This window comes from Setaria viridis, chromosome 1, assembly GCF_005286985.2.
Source record: "Setaria viridis chromosome 1, Setaria_viridis_v4.0, whole genome shotgun sequence".
Classification (NCBI taxonomy): Eukaryota; Viridiplantae; Streptophyta; class Magnoliopsida; order Poales; family Poaceae; genus Setaria; species Setaria viridis.
In genome coordinates, this window is record NC_048263.2 from 9927762 (window position 1) to 9951476 (window position 23715).

The following is a 23715-nucleotide window of genomic DNA, read 5'->3' on the forward strand; positions in this document are numbered from 1 at the left end:
GTAATTGGTAGTAGTCTTTTTTATTATAGCCACTTTTTTCAATGCAAATATAGTCATAAGCACAAAAGCTTTTGGTATGTCATATCTCTCGGCTGAATGTTTGGTCTTTATTAATTATACTACTTTCTGCATGTATATGCTAATAATTAGCCTTGCTCACTATTGAGAAGAGGGAGGGGAGCACCTCTATTTATAGGCGCTCATGATCATTGTAGTGTTGCCATGTGGCAACTTCCACTCTCTTCAATACAAAATATCCTAACTCTAGAACCCTCATCATCCTTATCTAGTTTCTAATATTTCTACCATGCTAAAATATCTAGTTCTAGAGTATTCTACACTTCACCATGAAGCATGACAATTATGGCTCATGCATTCTCTCTAATTTTCTAGAACCTTCCTACCTTGCCACGATCTTATCCATATACATGGTAAAGTTAGTCTCTTTGGATCTTCACAATCTTCTAGAATGTTGTAAGTATGCATTGCATATTTCAACACTCACCCCATACACGCACTGTATTAAACTAGTTGCATGCAGCAAAAGACTTGTTGGATCATATATTTATTTCGTGTTTGACTCTGTAGCAGCTACGAGCTCCCAACCCGCACCCCGTGCCATTCCAGCGACATTGTGGCGTTAGTGGCCAGGACACCCAAAAAAGGTATGCAACTATTTTCATTCCTAGCCAATAAATAAGATGAAGTGTGTAGGATCGGTATACAATTGTTCATTCCAGTAGTAGTAGTTTATTCTTTTTGTCATGGATCAATGAAAGTAGCTAGAGTAGTCAGTCAATAAATAGGGTGGGAAAATAAATATTCCTGGTGGATGGCATAACCAACCGCCAGCACAAAATTTCTCTGCGCTAGCGCGTGGTTATGCCAACCGCCAGCATGGAATTTCATTGTGCTGGCGCGTGGTTATGCCACCCGACAGCACAAAGACCCACCGTGCTGGCGGGTGGTTATATCACCCGCCAGCACAGAGAGCCATTGTGCAGGCAAGACCTCTTTGCTGGCGGGCAAGCACCTGCCAGCATATACCGCTATTTTTTCTGGTTCAAAGTTCCTGGCGGGTGTGCCGCCCGCTAGCACAGTGACCATTTACCCGCTAGTACAAATGTTTTCTGGAGTAGTGGTTACTGCATCAACTTGTTGATATATGGACGAGATAACACTCTATGACAGGTCAGCACCTTTTCCAGTGTCAATGGAACCAAAGTATGGTGGAGGCTTGTTGTTATCAGTGGTGGCCGTGGCGCACGTGGTGGTGACTGTGGAAGTTAGTTATCATGTGAAGCTACGATTTGAGATTAGTAGAGGCAAGGAAGAAGCTGGGTGTGGGGTTAGTAGGCATGCCAGGCCATCGTGATGGGCAGGATGTTCAAGGTAGCTGCGAAGGTATCAGCCTTGTACGTGCTGTATCTGATAACGCTGCGATCCACGTACCTCGCCGGTTTCAAGAGCAACTTCAGAGAAGGTATCTGATTTCATGTTGATCCTTGCAAGTTTGGATATAGGAAATCTCATGTTTGTTAGCTAATTAGCTTGGAGTGGCTACTCTTCTTGGGAGTAACTTGTTTATCTCAATTCAGGGACCGAGGCTATTGCCCCCAAGAAGAGTGCTGCTGCTGCTGCCAACTAAGTCATGATCGATATCCCCATTGAAGAACCTTGGAAGCAACGAGTTGAGAACTTTTGGTTGAATTGTACTATCTCATCTCTATCTAGCCACAATACTGTGAAAGCACTAGTTTGCCTGTACTTTAAAATTAAAGTCAGATGAAGAACATCTGAATTCGCTGCTCCTTAGTTTGATGTCATTTTGGTGATCTGTGCATGCGTTTCTGAGCAATTTTAGGCATAAAAAATTCTTTTTGGTGAGCTATGACCCCCACGCCACGTGTGACATTGACAAGAAGGTCCGTTACATGGGCCGGCCAACCTGAGCCTCACAAGGAAATTAGGCATTATTGTTGGGTGGGTTCGTCCGTTGGTATAGAAGCCCAATGGCCCAAACTGCATGCATATGGCCTCGTCGCATACAAGTGCACCCTAAATCAGCATTGGTCCCTGGAATCTGGAAGCCGCCGGATCGCCGCCGCCTCCGCTCCCGCACGCCTCCGCCTCTTCTCTCCTTGCCGGCCGCCGCCTCCTTCTTCGTCGGTAAGGCACCTCATCACCTTACAGAGATCATCCCCCGATTTGTTCACCTCCGCCGACTTCCCCAACTGGGTGATGCTGGAGCCCTTCGTGTTCCGCAGGGACGACGACAAGTCTTTCCCGAACGAGAGCAAGGCGCCCGTCAGGGCGTCCGGCACCACCTCCTGGCAAGCCCAGTTCCGTTTCGCCTTCGACCTCGCGGAGCCCCCGCGCATCTCCCAGGCTTTCCGGGTCCCAGGAAAGGGAGGCCCTTAGCCATGGTGTTGACGCACCGCCATCTTGCCCTGTTTAGCGTCGATACGTGTTGACGAGAACCTATTCATCTACAGCGCCAAGTCTTCCTCGCTCGAAAGGCTCCCCTGTTGTACCGAGGATTTGGAACTTGTCCTCCACGATGGCAGCCCATCTCGTCGCCCTCGTGAATCGGGGTCGCGCCTGCAGTTTGTCAGTTCCATGGGCCTCTTGTGCCAAGGCGAGGAAGAAGAAGAGTTCGCGGTGGCGGAGCTGAAGCTCTACCCGGACAGACGCAAGCGTAAGATCTTCGCCGACATCTTCCTATTCTTGAAGTCAGCCGGCAAATGGAGCTCTTCGCGTGTACCCATCCTCCACAGCGGCAATCCTGATGATTTGTGGCATCTCTACATCTGGCAGGCCCACAGGGTCATCCCTGTGGACCGCTGGCTATGCTGGATTGACTGTATGCAAGCATCCTCTTCTACGATGTGTTTGCGGCGGCACCGGCTACTATCTCCTTATTCCGCTTCTCCGTGCACAAGTTCCCTGCTACTCATCCCAATCGTGGCAGCTGGTTTCACTGTGGTGTGTCTGCCTTTGATGCTGCCGGTACGCTCAAGTTCGTTGATGTCACCCGCGATGATGGCATTACTGGCTACAAGGCACTCAAGCCCGGTGCTGGCTTCACCATGACCTGCCACACCCTTCTCCTCCCATCGTCTCTAAGCAGTAGCAGCATGGTGTGGAACAAGGACTGGACAGTCACCTCTGATGAGCTCTGGAGTACTGATGATTGCCTCCCGCGCCAGGTTCCCATGTTCCCCCAAGTGAACATCGACAGGCCACATCTAGTGCATTTGCTTATCAGCGACTTCACATACGTGATGAGGAAGATGTGGGTGGTCACCATTGACATGAACACCAGGACCGTCGAGTCATTTTATCAGTATCTCAATGGTCAGGAGGACATTGGAACTGAGCAGGAGTTCTTGACCGACCAAAAGTCCGTGTGTCCCAGTTCCTTCCTCCCCAGTGAGTTCTCCAAGTACCTTTCCTCAAGGTAATACTAATTGCTAGCTGCTGGCATTTATCTATCTTTCACCTAGCTGCTCATTAGTAGGTTTTTGCTGGTTAATTGCATGTTTAATTTGTCCCTTGCATTGCATATATGCAAGTTGTTCACCACATATTAATCAATCGTTAGCATTTCACTTCAATCTTTAATCAAGTGTTTGTTTTTGGCAATTCTTTCCTAAGTAAATATATATAGCACAACTAATAATTTGGGACGCAATGGCAGTATTTTCCTCTAGTATATGTTGTCTTAACTTAATTGTGACTATACTGTGCATGCATCATTACAAATCATTGTCACAAAACATAAATCATGTGACGGTTTGGACCAAGTACATAATAAATGAGAGTGATCACAATGTACATTGGTAATTTTGTACAATCATAATGTACGCTTGTGGCCATGCAAGGTCAAATTCCAAACAAACTGCCAAACACACAGAGAAAAAACTACATTAGTGTGTTATCAATGTATTACTACTAGCCTGCATGTTTTCAGAAGAACAAACCAACCACAAGATCACATTTTGAATTAATCTCAAGTCATCATTCATCATCTGTCAAGTTCTCCAAAAGCGCCAAATTCTGCATTTTGAGGATCCTCATGTTGAGCTCAACTTGGCGATTGATTGCTGTATGCCTGTGTCATGATTATCATGGAAGCCATCAACGGGAGCTAATGAATTACAAATGAATTTCCACTATATCTTCAAGGGCTGAGATGTGCTTTTGGGCTGTGTCAAGCACAATTATGTTGCTTATGGGCTAAAAATAAGCAGCTCCATGAGCAACACAATATTTGCTTATGCATAAGCAACTCAAACCAAACACCCCCTTATTTTTAGCCCATAAGCAAGTTGCTTATTGGAGCTAAAAGACACTCTTTACCCCCTGCTCTCATTAAATGAGGAGTGAGAAATGAGATAGCATATATAATTATTAGGGGCAAACATGTTAAAATCAACCTCATTCAATGCATAAGCAACTCAAACCAAACACCTTTGCTTATGTAACTTATTTGAAATAAACAACTACAAATAAGCAACTTATTTACTTATGCATAAGCAATGTAAACCAAACAGGCCCTGATTTGATTTTTATTATATGTAGGGTCTACCTTTGCATAAAGTTTTATACGTGGGAGCTTCCTTGTGATGTGTCTGGCCTTGCACCTTGCTAATAAAACAAAAGGCTGTCCTTATAAAATAATTCACGGTGTGGGACATGATACATTTATAGCGAGGGCAGCTCTATTGCGGGGTTTTTGATGGTGCGAAGAGGAGAGAGAAGGAGATAGCACCATGGGTAAACACTCGAGCAAAATTTGCACGAGGTGCTAATCAAATATGAGTATATGCCACTGTTTAAGGAGAGAAGAAAGAATCTTCACATTAACTAATTATCAATGTGTCCGTAGGATCCACTTTGAACAACAAAATAGTGGTAAATGCTAGAGCATTTTTTTGATAGGGTAGATCGAGGACGCCACGACCCACACACACCACATGCACACACGTGTGCGCGTCCTCACACACACACCCACACCAGGGAGGGATTGGGAGGCTGAACGCGCACGCGCCTGCCTGTACCTAGCCTGGAACCCATCCCGGTGGGACACGCGAGCGTTGATCCTAGAGGTCGAAGTCGCGCCTGGCTGCTCGCGCATACGGCGAGCGGACCAACCGAGCTACGTTTGGTCCTCACTAGAGCAGTTTTTTGTAAGATTTTTTTTATAAATTTGCAGAAATAAATACCCGTGAAAAAAAATTAGCAGATCTAGAGATATACATTCGAATGAAATGACTGTAGCCATTTCAGAGGACGGTAGCGGATGTACTCTTGGGTTGGCTTAGAAAGTGGAGGATCAACCCACGTCGCATAGCGGCAGTTTTCTTCATCGAGATAAGATTGAAAATGATGTTAGTTGTGGCACGAAAAAAGTCTAGAAAAAAGTAACAAAGTAATAACTTGACTCACCAAGCCATACGGGCATCGAAAGAAACGTCGTCTACCGTCACCATAGCCATCAAACAACTGCACCATGCAAGCCACATCATGGCGACACATTGGCCACGCATCATGGCAGTCATCATAAAGCCTAAGGGAGTTTGGAGGGATGTAGTTAGCCCTATCATGCAGAGGGAAGTCATCAAGGGGTTCCTCATACTCCGTTGGGCTAAAAGAACTAAGCCAAGTGATGGTGGAAATAAGAGCATCACCTCCTCTTCCCCTCCTCCCACGATCTCTCTCTTGCGGATGTTATTGTTCTTCCTTGTACTCAGTTTTGTGGAAGGATATGGGACAGGGGAACCTACCGCCCAACCAAACAGCGGCCGTCGTTAGATCGGGTCTAGATCTGCTAATTTTTTATACGGGTATTTATTTCTGCAAATTCATAAAAGGAAAAAAAGAAAAAAATAAAAAAAATCATTTTGGAGCTCCATGGGCCGTTACATGGGCTGGCCCTCCTCCTCCCATCGTCTCTAAGCAGTAGCAGCATGGTGTGGAACAAGGACTGGACAGTCACCTCTGATGAGCTCTGGAGTAATGATAATTGCCTCCCGCGCCAGGTTCCCATGTTCCCCCAAGATAACATCGACAGGCCACATCTAGTGCATTTCCTTATCAGCGACTTCACATACGTGATGAGGAAGATGTGGGTGGTCACCATTGACATGAACACCAGGACCGTCGAGTCATTTTATCAGTATCTCAATGGTCAGGAGGACATTGGAACTGAGCAGGATCAGTTCTTGACCGACCAAAAGTCCGTGTGTCCCAGTTCCTTCCTCCCCAGTGAGTTCTCCAAGTACCTTTCCTCAAGGTAATACTCATTGCTAGCTGCTGGCATTTATCTATCTTTCACCTAGCTGCTTATTAGTAGGTTTTTGCTGGTTAATTGCATGTTTAATTTGTCCCTTGCATTGCATAAATGCAAGTTGTTCACCACATATTAATCAATCGTTAGCATTTCACTTCAATCTTTAATCAAGTGTTTGTTTTTGGCAATTCTTTCCTAAGTAAATATATATAGCACAACTACTTTACCAAGCACCTTCATTTGCATGCTAGCTTTCTCTTGCTAACAGAATCAATGCAAGTTTGATTTGAACATCATCCATCTAGATTGCTTTTTCACAGTATTTATGTATTTCATTGCAGGACGGTGGAATGAGTCGCATCAATATATTTGGTTCCACAAGATAGTAAGGCTTCTGTTGTGTTTGTCAACATGTTGAAGGATGAACGGATAAGTTATATCAATAAGTTTGTGGAAGTGTGTTCCGTAGGTTCGTCAAAGATGTTGGTGTGTCGAGCTTAAAGTACAATCTTTAAATTGTGTAATTGTGTGGATGTGTCACGTGGTACTTGAACCTGTGTGTGTTATGCCAAGTTTGCATGTGAAAGTTAAGCTCTACTGCTCCCTCCGTCCCAAATTATTAGTCGTTTTAGCTTTTTCTAGATTCATAGATTTTGCTATGCACCTAGATATATATTATGTCTAGATACATGTTAAAAGGTATGAACCTAGAAAAACCAAAGTGACTAATAATTTGGGACAGAGTGAGTAGTATGTTACCCGTGCTAACTCAATGGCAGTATTTTCCTCTAGTATATGTTGTCTTAACTTAATGTGACTATATTGGATACCCGAGCTATCCAATGTGCAGCTGAACCAGGGAGTCGAGGATAGAGTATCGTGGAGATGGGATGCATATGGAGTCTACTCCGCTCGATCAGCCTATCGTGCCTTCTTCTTTGGGGCAACGAAGTTCGCTGCAGCTAACCTGATATGGAAATCATGGGCACCTTTGAAGCTGAAATTGTTCATCTGGCTAGCAATTAAGGAGCGCTTGTGGACGGCAGACAGAAGGCACTTGCAAGGAAACACTAACTATATTGCACTTTTTGCGACCAGGAGTTAGAAACAGCAGCGCATTTGCATATCACCTGTCCGTTTGCAAACGAGGTTTGGCACATTGTTTTGTCTGAACTGCACATACAGAACATTGCCGTGCTACCTGAAACTTCTTTAACGGAATGCTGACTGCGCAAACGGCAAGGCACGAGTAGATCATTGAGAAAAGGGATGGACTCTATGTTCATGTTGATCTCCTGGATGATTTGGAGACATCGGAACGACAGGGTCTTTGATAGAGCTCCCAACAAAACTCCTTTGCAACTAAGTGATCCAGGACGAAGAAGGAGCCAAACATTTAGCGTTGTTCCAATGGCCGCGGCAGCAGCAGGACTCTGCAAGGGTAGCCTATTGGGTTGGTTTGTAGCCCCTGTGTACAACGGAAGCTTATGTTGTCTTGTAATCTAAAACTAGCTACCTAAAAAAATCGTGTGCGTGAGCCGGTAGACCCATGTTGTAAAATTATTTTATCTCTTCTTAATACGAAGGTACGCATGCGTATTCTCGAAAAAAAAGAGCAGTTACAACGTGACGAACTGAATTTCTACTTCCTCAAGCTGGCAAAAATCTGGCTAAACTTTACCAAATAAATTCTTTTTCCTCCACTCAAGCTGACAAAAATCTGGCTAAACTTTACCGAAGCAGTGTATTCCAAACTGTTTGCCCACCTTTCAATGTTGGAGTACAAGTGATTGCCCACATTTTACTACTAGCTTAAGATTTTGGGTTGAACATGTTTGTGCATGCAACTCAATATGGTATCAGGCCCAGAGGTCTCGGGTTCGAATCCTAGCGGGCGTGCTTAAATAAAATAATTGCAGCCCACTCACATATGTTGCTTAACGGAGCCTTGCGTGTGAGGGTGTGAGTTGGAGCATAAGTGAATTGCCCACTTTTCCTCATCACCTTTTGGGTTGAACTGGGTGGTGCATGCAAATCAATACAAATGAGAAGCACCCAGCCATATGTAACACCAATGGTGTTTACAGCAGGTCAAGCTCCACTTAAGAAACTAATGAGGAGAAATATAAAGAAAAAAAGGAAAAAAGACATGAAGACTTCGTCAAACAAGGTCAAATAGGAGACTTGACCAAGTCAACCATGCTGAATTCAGGTCAAAAAGTGATTTTGGATCAAAGTGACAATTTACAGTGGATCAAGTTCAAATCCAGTTTGAAATTTCAAATCTGAACTCAAGGTGCGAAAGTTGCCAATATGACCAAGTACCTATGTTTGGATCCAGATTTGAAAAGATTTCATATGGAAACTTGGGAGAATGTTCTTGTGAAAGTTGGAGTGAAATGTTTGTTGAGAATTTTATGTTAGTTTTTGTTCACAGAAAATGATGTTGAAACATTTTAAATGGAGCTCAAAATTTGAACTCAGTGTTGTTTTGGACCTAGGCAGATTGGCATTGGGAGTCCTGAAACTGAAAGTGAGATATTGAGTTCATGGCCGGCATTTCAGAGACTTGTATCATGTAGATCGTTGGTCCAGCTGGAACTTTGTTTAAGGGTTCTTGTCAAGCTCATGTTTGAAATTGAACAAGAATCATTTGAGAAGGGGCGGCATTTTTGTACACTTTGGAGTAGCAGTCGATGGCAGCAACAGCAGCACACCAACATCACAGCGCCGCCGCCACCACTCAAGCCGCCGCGGTGAATATCATCATGCCGCCACGCGCCACCAAGAGAAGAAGCCACGAGCAAGCAGGTAGGCAGGAGCTAGCCATGGAGATAACGGTGAAGGATTCAAATATTCACAGCGCCCGGCGTCGTCGTCATCCTTTCTTCTTGCTCCCGCCCAGTTCGCCACCACACCTCGTCGCCGTCGCCGTCACCGTCGAGCCTCTGCCGGTCGATTCCTCCCGCACACCGTGACGTAATAACCTCATGAGCAGCACCAACAGCCTCTCGTCCGACGTCATCGACCCAAGCGTCGCCGCTGACCCTCCCCTATTCCAACAGCCGCCATCGACACCCCCACGGTGAGACCCCCCTTCCCGGCCCTCTCCGCTCAAGGTAGCTGCAGGGGTGATTTCACCGGAGCTCATGGAAGCTCGTGCGCGCTCCCGTTGGAGGAGAGCCTGGCTAGGGTGGCCGGAACGCCCAACCCTAGCCAGTGCGCGCCGCGGCCATGGCCGCCGGTGGGGCGGACTCGCTTGAGCTTTGCTCCGGGGATGTGAGCAGGGGCAGGAGATGATCGAGGTCGCGTAGACGCTCTAGTTCCGGTCCTTGTCCAGGGTTTGGCCGCCGTTTCGACCGGAGCCTCCGCGCCACCATCGCACCGCCGCCGCGGCTGCAGGACCTCCCACCTCCACCTAGTCTAACGGAGGCTATCGCTAGCATGCTTGGATCGCTAGCTGAAAGCGTGCGGTGTCCTTTATAAGCACGCGTTACAACTGGTGTTAACAACCAAACACCGTAAACAAAATTTAATACGATATCCGACGTAACCAAACAAAAACTGGTAACAACGCAGAGACAAATCATTTGGCGATAGTGGTGGCGCTTGGATTCGATCGGATTACCACCAGTTCATCTGCAAAAATCTGGCTGAATTATATATACTAAAGCTCCTTGCAAATGACAGGCGGCTAGCCATCGATAGACAGAACGCAAAAGAGCTTTCATAGTAAATTGCTCAGAAAACCATTCGCTGCTACTAAATACAGAACAACGAATTCTGATGTTCGTCTGACTTTAATTTAAAAGTACGGCAAACCAGTGCTTTCATAGTATTACAGAGTTCAGGCAGAGTACAATTCAACCAAAAAAAGTTCCCAACTTCTAGCTTCCGAGGTTATCAATTTGTAGCAGCGGCGGCACTATTCTTGGGGCTAGCCTCGGTCCATGGATTGAAGTAAACAAGTTATCAATTTGTAGCCACAATCCGATCTTCACCAAAGAAAAATGATATTTTCCATGCCCAAAGTTGCTCTTGAATCGGTGAGGAAGGTGTCGCAGGTACCTCATCCTTCCTGTTCCAATGGTCTTGCGCCTGATGGCCTTCACACTCCAGTTATCTGAATTGATGCAACCACCATGTTAACATCCAGGATTGGAGACATGATAACCAAACTATATAGGAAGTGCAATCAGACAGCTTAATCCAACAACCAAGTAAACAAATAGCAAGGTTAGCTTTAATGCTTGACAACTGGATTGCAAACCTAAACCAATTAGATGAACACTTGAAGGAAAAACATGTAAAGGCAAATGTTACAACAGAAACAGATATTAGTTTTTTTTCCCAGAAGATAGATTGCAAATAGAATACAAAACAAAATGCTGAGGTATCATCAGAGACTTAAATACTTGGGAATCATTAAAGAATTTTAACTTCATCATATTGTTGCAGTTTAATTTCAAAGAAGTAAAGCAAAACAGATACAGTTGCAGCACAATGAGGGCCAAATACTAAATGCTGAAAAAAATTCAAATAGAGTAACAGTGACACAATCAGAATAAAGTAGTATGGTGCTGCGCAGGGCATGAAATATATTCTCATTGCATGGCACCTCTGAAGTCTGGAAGTCGCAAGGGAAAAAATTGACAAAAACAAACTTCCAAAAATAACAAAAGAGGGATCATCAAGAGACTTAAATACTTAAGAATCATAGGAGTATTATTACTCCCATCATATTGTTGCAGTTTTGTTACTCATCACTTGACCCCCGACAGTGGAAGCAGGCCAAAAAGGTATTTAAACGGATTGCAAACTCATGTAACATATACAAATTAAGCAGACCTATACGACTCATGTACTAATTGCAGGGAACATTTCCAAAAGAGTTAGATTGAGGAAGTAGCCAGAAACATTTGGGTTGAAATTATGAAACCAGTGAATAATCACTGTAAAGTAGCACACCGCTGCTCAGAACATGAAATATCTTCTCATCAATGCAATTGACATGCGATTACATTTTCATGATTCATCATAGCGATTTGACCGGTAGGAAAAACAAAATCAAGGAGCAGATAGATACACAAAAGTAAATACAGTGAGGTATCTAACTGAGAGCAACGTCCAAACAAGGCACAAAAAGAATACACTTTTCGCAGACTGGGATCATTTTGAAACAACACATCGTTGTCGGTCACGGATAATCAGAAACACGGACCAATGGTTTTCTTCATCCTTTCCCGCAATGAACAAATTCATCATATATGCTAAACAGAAAGCACATAACCAGGCAGGAAATCCAGTAACGGACATGCATATAACCACGCATCCCTAATAAGAAGCAAAAACTAATAGCAGGCCATCAAACTTTCAGTTCATAGAAACATCCTCCACGCTCCACATGACACGGTAAGTAGGTCATCTAACAAGATGTGTTGACGTCTACCACAGCAATCCGCAAGCTAATGTAACACGGAACAGCATATACAATTAGGGCATGTCAACGCAACTTGAACGGAGAACACCAAACCCATACAGATCTAGCGAGCCAACAAGTTCAGTTCAGAGGAATTTCAACAGGACATCCTAATTTTACATGCTTAATTTTCAACCAGGGGCTGGAAGTGATGAACCTTTCGTAAAACTAAAGAACATGTTCCTCTTGCTGATGCACCAGCAGCTGCTCCTCTTATTGATACACCAGCAGAAACTGTGACTCTGCCTTCCAAACCTGAGAAACTGAAGCACCAGCCAAGGTACATCCAAAAGACCACTTAGTTTAATTACAGAACTCATCCGACGAAATGTCACTTTGTCTTCCCAATTTGTAAAACTGATTTTGCAAATGGGATAGAATGACAAGGAAACCGACTTGAACAACCCTCTCCATACCCTTTGTATTGAACCCTTTGCCAGTTATGTTGGCACTGTGATTAAGCCACCATAAAAGCCTGTCCAAGCGATGCGCACTGGTATTCCTCAGGAACTCCAAAAATTGGAAAGCTACATACATTCTCAGCTGCACATCTGAAAGTTGTTTCTGATTCTTCACAGGTTCCAACCCCAAGTATTTTAGAGCCATTTTCTCTGCATTATTCAAACACATTTGATTGGGATTGGGCAATGGAGGCCGGTAGCTATTCTTGAAGTGAAGCACTTCATCAAGTATCACATTATCCTGTACCATGAACTGCCAGTATATACTAGTTTTTTCAACCCCCTTGCCATCCACAAATTTCACATCCTTTACATATTCATCCATTGATTGTAACAACTATCTTAACTGATCTTTCTCCAGCCCATGCCGAGCAATAAATTTTTTTTGAAATTCGTAAATTAAACGTACATTTGCTTATAGAACCCGCCATAAGCCACTTCATTGAGCAGGGAAGTGTGAACGTGCCACATCTCGCGAAACTCATCATTGCGAATCAGCGCTAATAGATGACTAATGCTCGCAGGAGGCCTCCTAGCATACACCACATCAGAAATAATATCATGGGCAACAATGGAATTCTTTCTAGTGGCCTGAGCAGACTCTTCAGAGATAAGGTTCCTCAGAACCTGGACGTCCTTGTACATTGCATCACCAAAATCTGTAACAACTATGTTCTTCTCATCAAAATCAGAATAACACTGACCCTTCTTCCAATTCTCCCACAAGGGCTTTAGAATGGATCGCACAATTCTTTTGCTTGCATCTGTAGCGATATCATGGATTTCCATTTGAGACAACTCTCCTGGTAGCAAACTGAATGTTTGGTCTTTATTAATTATACTACTTTCTGCATGTATATGTTAATAATTGGCCTCGCTCACTGTTGAGAAGAGGGAAGGTCCTTTTACTTGCTTCACTACTTGTTTCAAACACAGCAACTTCATCCTAGCATAAGGTCCTCACGAACATAATAATATTCAATTATTGTTGAGTTATTTATGTGGTGTAGTCTTTTTATTATAGCCACTTTTTTCAATGCAAATATAGTCATAAGCACAAAAGCTTTTGGTATGTCATATCTCTTGGCTGAATGTTTGGTCTTTATTAATTATACTACTTTCTGCATGTATATGCTAATAATTGGCCTCGCTCACTGTTGAGAAGAGGGAGGGGATCACCTCTATTTATAGGCGCTCATGATCATTGTAGTGTTGCCATGTGGCAACTTCCACACTCTTCAATACAAAATATCCTAACTCTAGAACCCTCATCATCCTTATCTAGTTTCTAATATTTCTACCATGCTAAAATATCTGGTTCTAGAGTATTCTACACTTCACCATGAAACATGACAATTATGGCTCATGCATTCTCTCTAATTTTCTAGAACCTTCTTACATTGCCACGATCTTATCCATATACATGGTAAAGTTAGTCTCTTTAGATCTCCACAATCTTTTAGAATGTTGTAAGTATGCATTGCATATTTCAACACTCACCCCATACACGCACTGTATTAAACTAGTTGCATGCAGCAAAAGACTTATTGGATCATATATTTATTTCGTGTTTGACTCTGCAGCAGCTACGAGCTCCCAACCCGCACCCCGTGCCATTCTAGCGACATTGTGGCGTTAGTGGCCAGGACACCCAAAAAAGGTATGCAATTATTTTCATTCCTACCCAATAAATAAGATGAAGTGTGTAGGATCGGTATACAATTGTTCATTCCAGTAGTAGTAGTTTATTCTTTTTGTCATGGATCAATGAAAGTAGCTAGAGTAGCCAGTCAATAAATAGGGTGGGAAAATAAATATTCCTGGTGGATGGCATAACCAACCGCCAGCACAAAATTTCTCTGCGCTAGCGCGTGGTTATGCCAACCGCCAGCATGGAATTTCATTGTGCTGGCGTGTGGTTATGCCACCCGACAGCACAAAGACCCACCGTGCTGGCGGGTGGTTATATCACCCGCCAGCACAGAGAGCCACTGTGCAGGCAAGACCTCTGTGCTGGCGGGCAAGCACCAGCCAGCATATACCGCCATTTTTTCTGGTTCAAAGTTCCTGGCGGGTGTGCCGCCCGCTAGCACAGTGACTATTTACCCGCTAGTACAAATGTTTTCTGGAGTAGTGGTTACTGCATCAACTTGTTGATATATGGACGAGATAACACTCTATGACAGGTCAGCACCTTTTCCAGTGCCAATGGAACCGAAGTATGGTGGAGGCTTGTTGTTATCAGTGGTGGCCGTGGCGCACGTGGTGGTGACTGTGGAAGTTGGTTATCATGTGAAGCTACGATTTGAGATTAGTAGAGGCAAGGAAGAAGCTAGGTGTGGGGTTAGTAGGCATGCCAGGCCATCGTGATGGGCGGAATGTTCAAGGTAGCTACGAAGGTATCAGCCTTGTACGTGCTGTATTTGATACCGCTGCGATCCACGTGCCTCGCTGGTTTCAAGAGCAACTTCAGAGAAGGTACCTGATTTCATGTTGATCCTTGCAAGTTTGGATATAGGAAATCTCATGTTTGTTAGCTAATTAGCATGGAGTGGCTACTCTTCTTGGGAGTAACTTGTTTATCTCAATTCAGGGACCGAGGCTACTGCCCCCAAGAAGAGTGCTGCTGCTGCTGCCAACTAAGTCATGATCGATGTCCCCATTGAAGAACCTCGGAAGCAACGAGTTGAGAACTTTTGGTTGAATTGTACTATCTCATCTCTATCTAGCCACAATACTGTGAAAGCACTAGTTTGCCTGTACTTTAAAATTAAAGTCAGATGAAGAACACCTGAATTCGCTGCTCCTTAGTTTGATGTCGTTTTGGTGATCTGTGCATGCGTTTCTGAGCAATTTTAGGCATAAAAAAATTTCTTTTTGGTAAGCTATGACCCCCACGCCACGCGTGACATTGACAAAAGGAAGGTCCGTTACATGGGCCGGCCAACCTGAGCCTCACAAGGAAATTAGGCGTTATTGTTGGGTGGGTTCGTTCGTTGGTATAGAAGCCCAGTGGCCCAAACTGCATGCATATGGCCTCGTCGTATACAAGTGCACCCTAAATCAGCATTGGTCCCTGGAATCTGGAAGCCGCCGGATCGCCGCCGCCTCCGCTCCCGCATGCCTCCGCCTCTTCTCTCCTTGCCGGCCGCCGCCTCCTTCTTCATCGGTAAGGCACCTCATCACCTTACAGGGATCATCTCCCGAATTGTTCACCTCCGCTGGTTTCCCCAACTGGGTGATGCTGGAGCCCTTCGTGTTCCGTAGGGACGACGACAAGTCTTTCCCGGACGAGAGCAAGGCGCCCGTCAGGGCGTCCGGCACCACCTCCTGGAAAGCCCAGTTCCATTTCGCCTTCGATCTCACGGAGCCCCCGCGCATCTCCCGCCTCTACGCGCAGCTGCCGGGCTTCCCGGGTCCCAGCAAGGAGAGGCCCTTAGCCATGGCGGTGACGCACCGCCATCTCGCCCTGTTTCGCGTCGGTACCATGAGTCCATGGCAGCTTCAGAACCTATTCATCTACAGCGCCAAGTCTTCCTCGCTCGAAAGGCTCCCGTGTTGTATCGAGGATTTGGAACTTGTCCTCCAGGATGGCAGCCCATCTCGTCACCCTCGTGAATCGGGGTCGCGCCTGCAGTGCACCAGTTCCATGGGCCTTTGTGCCATGGCGAGGAAGAAGAAGAGTTCGCGGTGGCAGAGCTGAAGCTCTACCCGGACAGACACTCTTTACCCCCTGTTCTCATTAAATGAGGAGTGAGAAATGAGATAGCATGTAATTATTAGGGGCAAACATGTCAAAATCAACCTCATTCAATGCATAAGCAACTCAAACCAAACACCTTTGCTTATGTAACTTATTTGAAATAAACAACTACAAATAAGCAACTTATTTACTTATGCATAAGAAATGTAAACCAAACAGGCCCTGATTGGATTTTTATTATATGTAGGGTCTACCTTTGCATAAAGTTTTATACGTGGGAGCTTCCTTGTGATGTGTCTGGCCTTGCACCTTGCTAATAAAACAAAAGGCTGTCCTTATAAAATAATTCACGGTGTGGGACATGATACATTTATAGCGAGGGCAGCTCTATTGCGGGGTTTTTGATGGTGCGAAGAGGAGAGAGAAGGAGATAGCACCACGGGTAAACACTCGAGCAAAATTTGCACGAGGTGCTAATCAAATATGAGTATATGCCACTGTTTAAGGAGAGAAGAAAGAATCTTCACATTAACTAATTATCAATGTGTCCGTAGGATCCACTTTGAACAGCAAAATAGTGGTAAATGCTAGAGCATTTTTTTTGATAGGGTAGATCGAGGACGCCACGACCCACACACACCACATGCACACACGTGTGCGCGTCCTCACACACACACCCACACCAGGGAGGGATTGGGAGGCTGAACGCGCACGCGCCTGCCTGTACCTAGCCTGGAACCCATCCCGGTGGGACACGCGAGCGTTGATCCTAGAGGTCGAAGTCGCGCCTAGCTGCTCGCGCATACGGCGAGCGGACCAACCGAGCTACGTTTGGTCCTCACTAGAGCAGTTTTTTGTAAGATTTTTTTATAAATTTGCAGAAATAAATACCCGTGAAAAAAATTAGCAGATCTAGAGATATACATTCGAATGAAATGACTGTAGCCATTTCAGAGGACGGTAGCGGATGTACTCTTGGGTTGGCTTAGAAAGTGGAGGATCAACCCACGTCGCATAGCGGCAGTTTCCTTCATCGAGATAAGACTGAAAATGATGTTAGTTGTGGCACGAAAAAAGTCTAGAAAAAAGTAACAAAGTAATAACTTGACTCACCAAGCCATACAGGCATCGAAAGAAACGTCGTCTACCGTCACCGTAGCCATCAAACAACTGCACCATGCAAGCCACATCATAGCCACACATTGGCCATGCATCATGGCAGTCATCATAAAGCCTAAGGGAGTTTGGAGGGATGTAGTTAGCCCTATCATGCAGAGGGAAGTCATCAAAGGGTTGCTCATACTCCGTTGGGCTAAAAGAACTAAGCCAAGTGATGGTGGAAATAAGAGCATCACCTCCTCTTCCCCTCCTCCCACGATCTCTCTCTTGCGGATGTTATTGTTCTTCCTTGTACTCAGTTTTGTGGAAGGATATGGGACAGGGGAACCTACCGCCCAACCAAACGGCGGCCGTCGTTAGATCGGGTCTAGATCTACTAATTTTTTATACGGGTATTTATTTCTGCAAATTCATAAAAGGAGAAAAATAAAAAAATAAAAAAATCTTTTTGGAGCTCCATGGGCCAGCCTACCTGAGCCTCACAAGGAAATTAGACATTATTGTTGGGTGTGTTTGTCCGTTGGTAAGGCACACATCTCGTATAGAAGCCCAGTGGCCCAAACTGCACATGGCCTCGTTGTATCCAAGTGCACCCACCTACCAATTTCGCAATTCGTAACCCTAAATCAGCTTGCTTTGGTCCCTGAATCTGGAAGCCACCGGATCGCCACCGCCTCTGCTCCCGCACGCCTCTGGCCGCCTCCTTCTTCGTCGGTAAGGCACCTCATCACCTTACAAATCCCCCGATTTGTCTTCACAGAGATTCCCCTTGGCCCTCCAAATCTCTGTTTCAAGCTAGGTCGCCATGTCCACCGCCGCCATCTTCCCCAACTGGGTGATGCTGGAGCCCATCGTGCTCCGCAGGGACGACGGCAGCTCTTTCCCGGACGAGAGCGAGGCGCCCGTCAGGGCGTTCGGCACCACTTCCTAGGGCGCACAGTTCTGTTTCGCCTTCGACCTCGTGGAGCCCCTGCGTAGCTGCCGGGCTTTCTGGGTCCCAGGAAAGGGAGGCCCTTAGCCATGGTGTTGACGCACCGCCATCTCACCCTATTTAGCGTCGGTACCATGAGTCCATATCTGTGTCAGAACTTATTCATCTACAGCGCCAAGTCTTCCTCGCTCGAAAGGCTCCCCTATTGTACCGAGGATTTGGAACTTGTCCTCCACGATGGCAGCCCATCTCGTCACCCTCGTGAATCGGGGTCGCGCCTGCAGTGCGTCAATTCCATGGGCCTCTTGTGCCAAGGCGAGGAAGAAGAAGAGTTCGGGGTGGCGGAGCTGAAGCTCTACCCGGACAAATGCAAGCGTAAGATCTTCGCCGACATCTTCCTGTTCTTGAAGTCGACCGGCAAATGGAGCTCTTTGCGTGTACCCATCCTCCACAGCGACAATCCCGATGATGTCTGGCATCTCTACATCTGGCAGACCCACAGGGTCATCCCTGTGGACCACTGGTTGTGCTGGATTGAGTGTATGCAAGGCATCCTCTTCTACGATGTGTTTGCGGCAGCGCCGGCTACTATCTCCTTATTCCGCTTCTCCGTGCACAAGTTCCCTGCTACTCATCCCAATCGTGGCAGCTGGTTTCACCGTGGTGTGTCTGCCTTTGATGCTGCCGGTACGCTCAAGTTTGTCGATGTCACCCGTGATGATGGCATTACTGGCTACAAGGCACTCAAGCCCGGTGCTGCCTTCACCATGACCTGCCACAGCCTCCTCCTTCCATCGTCTCTAAGCAGTAGCAGCATGGTGTGGAACAAGGACTGGACAGTCCCTGTTGAAATAATGGGCCTAGCCCATAGTAATTTCAGAATTTCAAATAAATCTCAAAGGTCCATGTGGGCAAGAGGTGGAGTGGTGCAAGTCTTTAGTCCCACATTGCTAGTGGAGGGGAAGGATGACCAACTTAAATATGGAAGTTGCCTCCACTCCTCCAAGCTATGTGTGTGGGGAGAGAAGCAGAGCACCACACGCGCGCACTCGCTCGCCATGCCACGCCTCACCTCGTCTCACCGGGCCGGGCCAGGCCGGGCGGTGCGGGGCGGGGCGAAGCGTGTGGGCGCGCGGCAGCTGCGTGAATGGTCCGCCAAAATCCAGCCCCTCGCCTTGCGGGGGTGCGGCCTCCTTTTACCGTTTTATTTTTTGGTTACTTGGTCTTTAAGTCAGCGAGATATATGGAATCCTATCCGGTTTAGATCACGATCGCGACGTGAGAATCGTGGGCTCTCCTATATATGCAACCTACCGGCCTCTACCAAAAACAGATCTATTCGAGCTAGGGTTTTTGCCTCCTCTCGCTGCTGCACCGCCACCGTAGTCTACTCCATCCCGATTGTCGGCGTGCACCGGCGATTGAGAGATCAAGTCTCCAGAACCGTCGTCTTCAGCGATCCTGCACCGAGAGAGGGCGAATAAGGTTTTTGGGAAGCGCTCTGCGCGACTGCTCAATCGCTTCCTCCGCTTCATCAAGTTTTTCGTCGACTCCTTCACCACGGCTCGTCTACCTCTTCGTCACTCGCTGTCACGAACAACGTCAGGCTGCTGATCGCCGTCGCCTGCTGTACCCGGTAGTCGTCCAGGAGCCGGTCTTCATCAAGAAAGAAACGTAAGGTCTCTTATCTCAAATTATGTCTTCCATACTAGCTATTATGATCTGTTGCAGTCTGATAGCACTGGATAGTATGGTAGAATGTGTGATTCTATTTGTAATGATAGACTTGTCTAGATCTTGCGTAGACATGTCTAGTTTAATCTGCTATTTGTTCATCGTATTTATGATTTATTTCTGGATTAAATTAAAACTAAAAGTGCTTATATATCCAACAATCCAAAAACCTTATTGTAGGCACTTTAGTTTTATGGCTGGATTTCTTGATGCACTGAGGCCAGCAGCGTTTGCTGGCGTGCACTTCAAGAGGTGGCAGGTAAAAGCCACGTTGTGGCTTACTGCCATGAAGGTGTTCTGGGTGTCCAATGGCAAGCTGAAAGGGGTTCTCTCTCCTAAAAAAGAGAAAGAATATTCGGAAGCCAACACAATCTTCTTGGGCGCTGTGATTGGTGCACTTGCAGAACATCTGCAGGATGTGTACTTCATCACACGGTCGCAAAGGAGTTGTGGGACGATCTGACTGCCAACTACGGTGGCCCAGATATGGGCACTGAACTGTACATCATTGAGCAGTATCATGACTACAAGATGGTTGACGAAAAATCTGTAGTCGCTCAGGCTCATGAATTACAGTGCATGGTGAAGAAACTCGATCTGCTAAAGATTGTCATGTCTGACAAGTTTGTGGCTGGGGGCATTATTGCCAAGTTACCTCCATCCTGGAGGGATTTCGCCACTTCTCTCAAACACAAGAGGACAAAAATTTCTGTTTCAGACTTGATTGTGTCTCTTGATGTTGAGGAGAAAGCTCGGGCTAAAGATGGACGATCTAAAGCTGTTGAGGGTCAGACTAGTGCCAATATGGTGCACCAATCACATCACAATGGCAATGGTGGCAAGGGCAAGGGCAAGAACAATAAGCCTAAGCAGTCCACTACCTTCAAGAAGAAGAAGAACAAGGAGAACGAGGGATGCTTCATGTGCGGTTCTACTGACCATTGGGCAAAGAAGTGCCCAAACCACAAAGGAAGAAAACCTCCACAGCAGAAGTCTGTGAGCATGGTGACCAGCACTGGAGACGGAAATAGTGGGTATATTAATTTACCTTCTGTTTTTTCAATGTTTCAGTCTACTAATACTTGGTGGCTTGATACTGGTGCTAATGTTCATGTGTGTGCTGATGCCTCCTTGTTCTCATCTTACCAGGTCGCTCGGGATTCCTCCATCCTAATGGGGAATGGGTCACATGCTTCTATTCATGGTGTTGGTACGGTAGTCTGAAGTTTACTTCGCGAAAGATCATGCAACTGAAGAACGTGCAACATGTCCCTTCTATCAGGAAGAATCTAGTTAGTGGCTCCCTTTTGTGTAGGGATGGTTTTAAGGTAGTGCTTGAGTCTAATAAAATTGTCATATCTAAGAGTGGACAATTTATTAGTAAAGGCTATGAGTGCGGAGGCTTGTTCCGCTTTTCCCTTTCAGATTATTGCAATAAGTTTGTGAACTATATTTGTGATGGTATTAATGAGAGTGATGCTAGTATTTGGCATTCATGTTTATGTCATCTGAATTTTGGTTCTATGTCTCAACTTTCCAGCCCGTGTTTAATTCCGAATTTTTCCATTGTTAAAGGTTCTAAGTGTCATAGTTGTGTGCAATCTAAGCAACCTCGAAAACCTCACAAGGTAGCTGAGGAGAGACACTTGGCACCACTTGGACTAATTCATTCTGATATATGCGAGATGAATGGTGTGTTGACCAAAGGTGGAAAAAGATATTTCATGACTTTGATAGATGATGCGTCTAGATATTGCTATGTATATTTATTGAAAACGAAAGATGAGGCTCTTAACTACTTCAAAATCTATAAGACTGAAGTTGAGAATCAACTTGAGAAAAAGATCAAGAGAATTAGGTCTGATCATGGTGGCGAGTATTTCTCTAACGATTTCGACTTTTTCTATGAAGAACATGGTATTATACATGAGAGGACGCCTCCCTATTCGCCCCAATCAAACGGGGTTGCCGAAAGAAAGAATCGCACTTTGACTGACTTGGTGAACGCCATGTTAGACACCAGTGGATTATCTAAGGCATGGTGGGGGGAGACTGTATTGACTTCATGTCATGTCCTGAATAAAGTACCCATGAAGAATAAGGAGAAAACTCTCTATGAAGAATGGATTGGAAGAAAACCATCACTTTCATACTTACGCACTTGGGGTTGCTTGGCAAAAGTTAGTGTGCCAATCAACAAGAAACGTAAGTTGGGACCTAAAACTGTGGATTGTGTCTTTTTGGGATATGCTCATCATAGCATAGCCTATAGATTTTTAGTGGTTAAATCAAAGGTGCCTGATGTTCATGTTAATACCTTGATGGAGTCTCGTGATGTTACTTTCTTTGAGAATATATTTCCTATGAAACAATTGCATAGTATGTCTAGACTATCTTCTGATATGATTGCTGAGACAACTCCTGAACCTATTGTGCTTCCTGATCATGCTGAACAAACACTTGAGCCAGTTCATGAGGAGGTTAATAGTGAAGCTCCTAAGAGGAGCGAGAGACAAAGAACTGCAAAGTCCTTTGGTGATGATTTCACTGTCTATCTCGTAGACGATACTCCTAAGACTATTTCAGAGGCATTTGAACCTCCAGATGCAGATGATTGGAAAGAAGCTATCCATAGTGAGATGGACTTTATTCTTGCTAATGGAACTTGGGAGCTTGTTGATCGACCGTATGGTTGTAAACCTGTGGGTTGCAAGTGGGTGTTCAAAAAGAAGCTTAGGCCTGATGGTACTATTGATAAGTACAAGGATCGACTTGTGGCTAAGGGTTATACCTAGAAAGAAGGCGAAGATTTCTTCGACACTTATTCACCTGTTGCGAGATTGACCAGTATTCGAGTATTACTTTCCCTTGCTGCCTCACATGGTCTTCTCGTCCATCAGATGGATGTTAAGACAGCTTTCCTTAATGGAAAGTTGGATGAGGAAATTTATATGAATCAGCCTGATGGGTTTGTAATAAAGGGTCAAGAGAACAAGGTGTGTAAATTGCGAAATCTTTGTATGGTCTGAAACAAGCACCTAAGCAGTGGCATGAGAAATTTGATACTACGCTCATATCAGCAGGCTTTTCTATCAATGAGTCTGATAGATGTGTGTACTACCGCCATGGTGGGGGTGAGGGAGTTATATTGTGCTTGTATGTCGATGACATACTGATCTTTGGTACAAATCTTGACGTGATTAAAGAGGTCAAGTCATTTCTGTACCAAAATTTCGACATGAAAGATCTGGGAGAGGCTGATGTAATTCTAAATATCAAGTTGATCAAAGGAGAGAATGGGTTACTCTCACGCAATCTCATTATGTGGAAAAGGTCTTGAGCCGGTTTGGCTTCAAGGACAGTAAGTCTTCTCCCACACCTTATGATCCGAGCTTGATACTTCGGAAAAACAAGAGAATTGGTAGAGACCAATTAAGATACTCTCAGATTATTGGATCACTTATGTATTTAGCCAGGGCTACTAGGCCTGACATCTCATATGCTGTTTGCAAACTGAGCCGGTTTACCTCTAATCCGGGAGATGATCATTGGCGTGCGCTTGAGCGAGTCATGCGCTATTTAGTTGGTTCTATGGATTACGGAATTCACTACTCCGGGTATCCTGCGGTACTGGAAGGCTATAGTGATTCAAATTGGATATTTGATGCTGATGAACTGTATGCCACAAGTGGATACGTCTTCACTCTTGGTGGTGGTGCTATTTCATGGAGGTCATCCAAACAGACTATCTTAACGAGGTCTACCATGGAAGCAGAACTTGCAGCATTAGATACAGCCACAGTTGAGGCTGATTGGCTACGTGAACTCTTGATGGACTTGCCTATTGTCAAGAAACCTATGCCGACAATACTTATGAATTGTGACAATCAAACGGTGATAGTCAAAGTGAACAATTCTAAGGACAATATGAAGTTATCAAGACACGTTAAGAGACGTCTGAAATCTGTCAGGAAAATGAGAAACTCCGGAATA

General features: G+C 45.2%; 2 non-coding genes across 2 annotated transcripts; both read right to left on the reverse strand.

Annotated features, from left to right (window-relative positions):
* Nucleotides 1–10689: 10689 nt before the first annotated feature.
* LOC117841843 (small nucleolar RNA Z199) lies at nucleotides 10690–10771 on the reverse strand. Its single transcript, XR_004637421.1, has one exon. It is a non-coding gene; the product is annotated as a small nucleolar RNA Z199 (small nucleolar RNA).
* Nucleotides 10772–10980: 209 nt separating this feature from the next.
* Nucleotides 10981–11069, reverse strand: LOC117841840 (small nucleolar RNA Z199). The gene has a single exon (XR_004637418.1). It is a non-coding gene; the product is annotated as a small nucleolar RNA Z199 (small nucleolar RNA).
* Nucleotides 11070–23715: the final 12646 nt, after the last annotated feature.